General features: G+C 43.1%; 1 non-coding gene across 1 annotated transcript; it reads right to left on the reverse strand.

The window, feature by feature from the left end:
• Positions 1–714: 714 nt before the first annotated feature.
• Positions 715–878, reverse strand: LOC123833394. The gene has a single exon (XR_006788234.1). It is a non-coding gene; the product is annotated as a U1 spliceosomal RNA (small nuclear RNA).
• Between the last annotated feature and the right edge of the window lie 8,528 nt (positions 879–9,406).

Below are 9,406 nucleotides of genomic sequence, written 5' to 3' on the forward strand. Positions count from 1 at the left end.
CAAATGAGTCTCACAGATGATTGGTTCAGGGGTGTTCAAATTATCCAAAGTGGGCAAATCAGGGTAATCTCTGAGATTTTCCTGACTGGAACTAAGGAAAGTCAGTCCTTCACAGGTTGTGGGAGGCCTGGAGTGTGAAGCTTGTGTGCTCTGGGCAGTTATGTTTTCTATCACGTGGCGTCCGGCAGTCTGCAGTGGGATATGATGATGCACATGATACAAGAGAAAAGCAAAGGTAAGAGATGCACTAAAAGAATCTTAGTGGTGTCTCAGTCCCTGGTTCCTATTGTTCAGGAGGCAGAGCTTAACTCTGCATGGATTTGTTTGTTTAATCTTCCCTTCAGTTACTAGAAATACACCACTGAGGTAGCAAATAATAGCCCCTTTTTGATGTGTTCTGCTTCACATTGAGTTTTTATCACTTGCAACCTTTACAAAATCCTGATTAACAAAAGGATCTACTCTGAGCTGGCCACTTATTTCCCTTTCTTCTTTATCTTCCCTTTGCTTTTGTAAACACCGGTGATTTCCATTTTCCCTTGTATAATTTTCTCTGTTTCATCTGAACTTCTCCCTGGTCATTCTACCACCCTTCTTTTCTTCCTTTCTCCCTTCCTTCCTAAAAGCACTGCTCAGATGCCCACTATTTTCTCTTCCTGGTGGTTAATTATCATTCCTTTCATGTAAACAACCATTTTATGTTTTTATTTTTTTCAAGGGAGAGCACGTACACAGTCCCCCACTAGCACAAATTACGCAGTCGAGTTTCCCACATTTGGGGAAATGGCAAGAGTCAGCACATCCGGAGTGCAATGGATAAGCCTCGCCCTGGGAAAACCACCTCCGTGATCATGGTGTCTCTCCTGCCAGGAGAGTATGTAAACAACCATTTTGAAGATGTTTTCAGTTACGCCCTAAAGGCTCTTTTGGAAGTGATTCTTTGGTGGCCATTATTTGGGATCATGCTGAAGTTGGATTTCATAAAATAGAAATAAATGTTTTATTCCTATTGATTACTTCGGGGTTATATAATCACAGATGATTTTCCTTATATCTGAGGAAATTCATACAATACACATGTATTGCTTTTATTAAAAACCATTAAACTATTTTGTCCTTGGTCACCTAAATTTATTAAATAAATACCCACGTGTTTCTCCTTTGTCCTTGCTGAACTACTTAATATTAGAAGTTGTATCTCAGGATGACTCCATCAAAATATCTCCCCTAAGAGATTTATAGCTTATAAGTCTTTATAGCAAGAGAATTATAGCTTAATTCTCCTTGGCAAACATGGATGGATAAGTGAACAAATAAATGAATAGGTAGTCAAATGAATAAGAAAAAGAGGATGCCACCATGGCCGAGCCTGACCCAGTATAAAGTCCTCAGGTAAATTACCAGGCTCTGTCAACTTCTTTCAGCAGATAGATCTGCACTGTTTGACCAAAGATGAATATTCAGTAAACTCTCTGGGTTAAACTTGGTAGTGCTATATTTGACAGCTTCACACAGAGAAGGAAAGCTACACTTCTGGATTCAACCCAGCTGGTAAAGGAAACGCAGATGCTCAATACAAATATTTGAGCAAGTTACAAAGGCAGCGAGGAAGAAAAAGGTCAGACTGAACATAATGCTGTCTCAAATAAAGCATCTTGCCACGGAGAGTCACAGATACAGTATCTTTGGTCTAAAGGGAGCTACAACCCATACAATTTTAGATCAAGTTGCCACACGAATGGCAAGTTATGTGAAAATAAGCCAGATAAGAAGAAACTGGGGTAGTTTAAAGAGAAAGGTAATTCCCAGGTAAACTTCTGCTCCCAATTCTGATGTGCATGGTGTTTTCCCCACACCACCAAGCAGTTCTCTGACACCAGCTGGGTGTCCTACAATTTAACTTAATTCTGAAACTATTTACATGGAGATGGTGCCTGGTCCCACAGGACCGAGACGTCCCATAAGACTGCCCTTCCATGGCACCACTTCAAAAGCCAGCCACTAGTGCAGGTTATTCCCTGTGCTTCTGACCTTCTGGCTGTACATCCGAGGTTCCAACAACCCCTCCTTAGGTCTGATGAACTTGCACAGCGGCTCACAGAACTCAGAGAAACATGTTACATACTAGATGACCTGTTTGTTATAGAGAGTAAACTCAGTAAGAGCCTGATGGAAGAGTTGTATAGGGAGAGGGTAGAGTTGTATAGGGAGTTGTATAGGGAAAGGTTGTGGAGCTTCTGTGCCCTTGCTTCCAATGCACCCCTCTCCCCAAACCTCAAATCTCCATGTCTTCACCAACCCGGAAGCTTTCTGAACCCTGTCCTTCTGGGTTTCTATGAAGGATTCATTACACAGGCATGATTGACTAAATCATTGGCTATTGGTGATTAAATTCAATCTTTAGCCTCTCTCTACTCTCAGGACGTATGGGATGCAGGGAGGGGACTAAAAGTTCCAACTCTCTAATCAGAGGGTTGGCTCCACTGGTAACCAGCCCCCACCCTCAGGCGCACTCCAAAACTCACTTCATTGACATAGCCAAAGTAAATTCCGAGGGCTTTAGGAACTCTGTCCCAGAAATGGGACTAGGACCAAATAGAGATTATAGTCCCCTTGGGAATGTACATCAGAACCACATTTGTGCAAAATACTCTGGTCACATGTCTCATGCCTTCTATCCAAGATTAAAAGAATTTATAATAATGAGCGTTTCAGGAGATTATACAGGCATAGGTGTATAAGGATGTTGATTGACTGTTTTTTGGTTATATTTTATTTATTTGTTTTTAGAAAGAGGGGAAAAGAGGGAGAAAGAGAGGGAGAGAAACATCAATGCGTGGTTGCCTCTTGCACACCCCCTACTGGGGACCTGGCACGAAACCCAAGCATGTGTCCTGACTGGGAATTGAACTGGTGACTCTTTGGTTCGCAAGCTGGCACTCAGTCCACTGAACCACACCAGTGAGGGCTGAATGTTTTTAATACCAAAAAAAACCAAGACAACCTAAAAGTCAAAAAACGGTGCCTGATTGAATAAGGGCATATCCATAAAATGAATACTATACCACAATTTAAAAAGATGTTGATTTACAGTATTTTCATTGGCATGAATATATTCAACATATTTACATGCAATTTTAAGCAAAAAAGCAGGTTTTAAAGTAATGTGTATAAAGTGATTCTGCTTTTGTTAAAAATATTGGTGTGTTTATAAATACATGTATGTATTTAAAATTCTGAGAGGTTGTGCAAATTGTTTGCAGGAGTTCTATTTGGGTGGTGGGATTACAGGCATTTAAAAAAGTGTGCATTTATCTTATTTTCTCTTCTCTATAAGGAATACACATTATGACTGTAATAATATAAATTGAATTTTAATTACTTCCTCCCTTATCACATTCCATTCTTAGAGACCCCACTCTCCCCACCACCTTTTTCCTACCCTCAGTTCCTTAAAGAGGTAGGTCTTTTTTATGTCACAGGACCCCATCTGTCCTGGATGTCACTCCCGGCCCCCCAGGGAGGTCTGGAATTGAGACACTGAAAGGCAGAGGCAAACGATGAGTGCCTAAGCTGAAAGGTCATGCAGACTGGGATCCAGGGTTGGCGCTGCGACAGACCAAAGGCCCATGAGGGCTGAACTGTTGGAGAGCCAGGTTGCCGCAGAGGGACCGCGGTGGACAGGTGCCAGCAGGAAGCAGAGCTGAGAGACCGAGGGTCCCGCGGACGAATGGAAGGTGTAACTTCAACTATCAGGCCCCCCAGTTCGTGTTCCTGCGTGGCCGGACTCTTATTTCATTTCTGGCTTTTAGAACATTTATGAGATTGCTTTGTTTTTAAAATAAAAATCCCGTTTACCCCTGGCAGACTGGAGTGAGCGGTGCCACCGCGACAACCTTGATGAGGACAGAGGGTGTGCTCTGAAACCGCAGGAGGCGTGGCAGCCGCCCTCGCCCTCATCAACCCCCGTCAGCCTCTGAGAGACGCCCCCAGCACGGCTGACACCTCACTGGGCTTTCACTTTCCCATTCTTGGCCTTGAAGACTGGGAAGACTAGCGTGTGGCCATCCTCTTTCAAGAACCGGTGGAAAAAAGTGAGAAGTGGAACCCTGACACACGTTTCTCCAGAGGTTGCTGTGATTCCCAAGCAATAGCTCCCCAAGACGGTGGTGTTTGTGGGTTCCCTTAAAGGTTTCTGAAGGTGAGGAATTTTACGGCGCAGCTCTCCTTTCCAGCATTCGGAACTCTGTTGTGCAGACTTAGCCTGATGTGCCCGACAGTGTTGGCAAAAACAAGCACTACATAAATGCATCATCAATATACTAATATAAATTGAATTAGAATGTTCATTCTGTTCTGCCGTTTCTTTCCTGAGCTGATTATGTCTGAAAAGGCTTCTGTTAGTGGTTTTTTTTAATACGAGGAACTCACTGTTCTGTTCCAGCGCTCTGTCACGTGCCGCTTGTTTGGCACTTTCTACTGTTATTTGTTTATTTATTTTTTTAGTCAAGTAGTCACCTAGTGAAGATGTGAAGGTCAGAGCCCTGGATGGCATTAGAATTGTAGGGTGCTGCCTCTCCTGGCCCTGTTAGAAAGTTATGGGTTGCATTTTGAAGAGAAAAGAAGGACAGTGTGGATTCTTGATGCTTCACAAGGTCAAATGCCGACCCAACAAATGGTGATCGTAACATTTTTTCCCCAGTTGCATATTTCATCTTTTATCTTTATAAAGAAGTATGGGTTATTTTGGGAGTCCTAAGTTACTTGCTATGCAAGGGGCTGGGTAAGTGTCTAATTTATGTATTGCTGGGGTGAATATTTACTTTTTTCAAAAATTATAGACTTTATTTTTGAAATAGTTTTGGAATTACAGAAGAAGGGAGCAGCTAGTACAGGCAGTTCCTATATGCCTCTCCCCACCTCTTGCCAAGTTTCCCGTATTAATAATAACTAAAGTCTGTAGTTTATTTAGATTTACTTCATTTTTTTCCCATGCCCTTTTTTTGTTCCATGGTCCCATTCAGGATACCAAGTACATTTAGTTGTCATGTCTCCTTGGGCCAGTCTTGGTTGTGTGAAACAAAGACCAAAACAAATAGGAGCCCCAGAGAACAGATTCTAGGGCAAGAGACCCTGAGATTCACCTTCTCTGCGTGGCTCTCACCTTGGGCATGCTCCATCCTCCCTGACCTTGGCCCATCTGTTAACATTGGTAAGATAGGCTGTGATTTTCACAAGTGCCTCTTAAAAGGTGAGGTAGAAGAACATTTCAAAATGTGAGAAGAAAATAACTCAATAATAATAAATTCTCTAAATTATAGCTTTAGTATCTACTATCTCAAAAGAAATATCAATATACTTTGTTAACCTTCCAAAGGTCTTTATTCTAAGATGGAGTTGGCACCAAAGTATGGTTTTTCTCTCTCTGAGTGTCCTAGGAGATGTGGCTTAGTGTTGTCTGGTCCCTGTCTGTGTACCTGGGCCTCTGGTGTTCTTTTATGCCCAGTCCAGTGCCCATGTCCTTTCTGTGTCAAAACTCAAGCCTTTTTGAAGTTTGAAGGTTCTAGTTTGAGATACTTACTGCAGAGGATAGACCAAGCTTCAGAATACCTTCTTACAGAGACCACCTTCCTCCCTTGCTGAAGAAAGGTTCCAGGCAGTTCTTTAAGCAAATATGTTCTTGTTGGCACCATTGGGACCTTGTCTTCTTAGTTATGGCTGATCAGACCAGATGTGGACAGACCAAGGATGATCTATAAGCTATTAGGTCATGGAGCAAGGGTGTTGTTTAAGCAGAGGAGTGGGGATTAAATTGGACAGACCACAATTTCTGTAAAAACAACAATAACAACAACAACAACAACAACAAAATCTAGAAAATAAAGGCAGCAAGGCCATAGGGCAGAAGGGCCATGAAAGACCATGAATAACAGAAATTGTGAACCAGCAGAAGTAGTGTGGAAACCAAAGTGATGAGTAAAAGGAAACCAGGAAACATAGGTATTTGTAGCAGTGGGAGAGGTATAAGGAGACACTGTGAAAAGCTGACTCATCCCCTCAGTGGAGGGGATGACAAAGTAACTGGGATCTAGAACTGCCTAGGATGCCAAGCCGTCTCTGAGTTCATGAGCTTCATTTCCTCTCTCGGAGACCAAATCTTTCAGGTGTTTTCAGGTTCCGCAGTTATCGGTGTTGTCCTCATTTGCATGTGCAACCTTCCCTTACACAGGTATTGTTCAAGGTAGTATAAGGGGGTTGAGATAGCACATGTGTCTTCTCTCCGCTGAGGTTCACAGGAGTTGTGATTAACACTGCAGCTGATCTAACCCTCTCCCAAGGTCTGACCTTCATCACTGGTGTAGGGATGTAGCCTTACAAAAGCCAAATTAATGCAATTAAAAATAATTTGTATCATGGGCAAAAAAAGGTTGTATCCTCCAAATTTTTTTTGTCAATCCCCACCCACTGCACTGGCTCCTTTTGTTACCTGACTTTCCTCAGTCGAGTTTGTCATTCATTGTTTAATATCATAATGGTATAGGCCTTCTCTTCATCTGCTTTCTAATAACGAGCCACTAACATTTATATACGCAAGCTACTGTTCTAAGAAATGTGCATATATTAATTCATTTAATTCTTACATGAACCCTCTAAGAAAGTATAATCATCATTCTCTTTTTGTCCGTAAAGACATTGAGGCTTAGACAGGTTAAATAATGAACCAGAGCTCATACAGCCAGTAGGCGGGATTTGAAGTATAATCTATCTGACAGTAGAGTCTTAGTTCTTAACCAGAGGCGGTGTTCTCTCATACCCACCAGCCTGGTGAGCAACCCCTTCCTACCTTCTGATCGTTGGCTGTTATCCAGTCAGCTGTTTGCCTGGGTCTCACCGAGGTGCAGGTTCTCCATTAGTGTGCTCAGCCTGCCTGCAGACAAATCCCAAAAAGGTGTATTGGGGAAATAAAGTAAAATAACACTTTACTCTGGAGCCACAGGAATCCAACCCCTGTGTCTCTTTCCTCAAAATCACCTGTCTGAACCAGGTTGCCTTAATATCCAGTCATTTCTACAATAACAGTTTCTCCTAGAGATTGATGTATTTCTTCTATTTTTTCAATGGCTGGAATGGACCCTTTTCTCCATTGTCAGAGCTTACCAGGCAGTGGGGCAGGGAAGGATGTGGCATTAGCTACTCTCTTCACCAGGGACTCCTATGGCTGCTGGACATTGACTGTTCCCTGTCCTCCAGTGGCTGTGACCTCCAGCTGAGTCCCTTTCTCCGGCATCATCCAGCTGAGGGCTGTCCGTGTGACAGGCAGGTGCCATGCTCTAAGAGCTCTGCTCTGGTTCTGGGAACCTTTGTTACAGAAGTTTCCATTTCCCAAGGAAGTCTGCTCCTCATACTATGCTGATTTCTTGCTGGGGGAATGGGTGATGCCTTTTATCCAGGCTCCTAATGTCCTTTCCTATCATAGGTGCAAGAGAAAAGACTGACTCCCAAGTATGAAGCTCCTTATGGCAACCCCAGGTTGTCCAGTAGCATCTCTTTCTCTCTCTGGGATTCCCTGTCCCCAAAGGAGGGCCGGGTGGAACAGGGCTCACAGCTCCCATGCTTTCTGAGCAGCATCTGCTGGAAGAACTAGCCTAGTATTATGGATGGCTGACCCTATTATTTGCTCTTCCAGGAGCCGTCCTGTTTCTTTTCTTACTGGACAAGCCCTTTTCCAACTGCAGAAAATTCCAATCACTCTTCTCCTAGCCTCTCTTAACAACCAGTTAAGTGGCTAGGCAAATAACTCAGTACTGGCCCATGAAGCCAAAAAAGATGTCCACTAAGGGTTTGGAAGAAAGACTTCTCTTCCTAGAAAAGAGAGAGCACCCTCTTTTTTCCTTTCTGAATATAATTTGTCTTCATGTGACCTTGGCACCACGGCAGCTGTTTAGGGGTCATGAGGGGTGGTATCCTTGTCACACTGTGTGTGCCTGGGCACAAAGAAGTAACACACCCGGGGCCCTCAGCTTCAGCACTGGGAGCCTCCTTGCCCTGCCTTTCTCATTATAATGATAGTAATAATAGCAATAGTTATTATTACCAGTAATAATAGCACCTAATACTTCTATAGAGGCTATTATGTATGAGACACTTATTATGTGAGATTATACATATTTGTTTTAAACCAGATCTTACAGTTGGGTGTTCTGATACGTGTAGCTGAAAACACCCTAATAGGCTTGCGATTCTGGTTCTGATGCTCTCTAAGTCACAGAGGTACTTGAGAGGCTTCTTCATGATCTTGCTGTCACGGGATAAATCTTTTTTTCCCCCAGGGTCCTTCAGTGAAACCGCTTAACCTGCGCTAGCATCCTGAAGTCTACAGGTAAAGAATCCTGGAAAACCAGGTGGGAGCTGGCCGTGCCTTCATTTCCAGCCTGGTGATTTCTGAATTACACAGACAACAAGAATTTGCACACTTAGAGTTCCTGGAGGAGCCCTGCCTCCCAAAAATATCTGAAAATGAGGGTTTGGAGTGAGGATGGGGAAATACCTCTGAGACATCCCCACTACTCTCATTCTCTTACTATAATATTTCAAGAAGTCGGGCTACTCCAAGGGCTCGGGCTCCCCTGAGGACTCGTCATTAGGCCACCGCGGTGACTGTTTTCATTAGGCCACCGCATTGACTGTTTATCTGGACGTGTCTGGCCACCACAGTCACTCTCCCGGCTCACACACTGCACTTGACAAGACCCTGCCTGTATCACATCACTTTGTATAATAAAATAAACACCACCGCCAAGGAGCTCTAGAAACTGTAAAATATTATACAGATATAACTTACGATCACAAAGATTTATTCATTACTTGCTTTCAATATTCCTGGCTTCGGGATCTAGAAATATATTTATATTCTAGTCTGTTTTACTGCCTTACTCAGCTGTCAACATAATCTAGTTTTCCACCGAATAGATTGACTGTGTCACGGCTGGTGGTGTTTTCTTTCCTACCTATTGAGTACATCTCACATTTTATGAATAATTATGATTCATGCTGGTCCACATTTTACCATTTGCTTTTCATATATGTTATCTCCTGTGTGCTTCATAACAACTCCCACTGAAAATGAGAACACAGAGGCTCAGATTGGCCTAAGATGACTCAGGCAAATGCGGTCAAATCAGGAAAGGAGCAGGTTCTTCTGAAGCCAAGGAAAGTTGTTTCTGCTCTCCCATGCCGACTCCCCTTTAGAGCATGCACGCCTTTAAGATGGACAACAGAGCCCGGGGGAGACACTGAAATTCAGTATGGCCAGAAAAGAATACTGAAGATGAGCTGGGCAGAGGTGTTCAGGACTAGAAGTGCTGTGGGGGAGATTCAATAAATAGGTGATATCTTGAATGACCAC

The sequence above is a fragment of the Phyllostomus hastatus genome, unplaced genomic scaffold (assembly GCF_019186645.2).
Source record: "Phyllostomus hastatus isolate PE091 unplaced genomic scaffold, TTU_PhHast_1.1 phas_scaffold_21, whole genome shotgun sequence".
NCBI classification, from domain to species: Eukaryota; Metazoa; Chordata; class Mammalia; order Chiroptera; family Phyllostomidae; genus Phyllostomus; species Phyllostomus hastatus.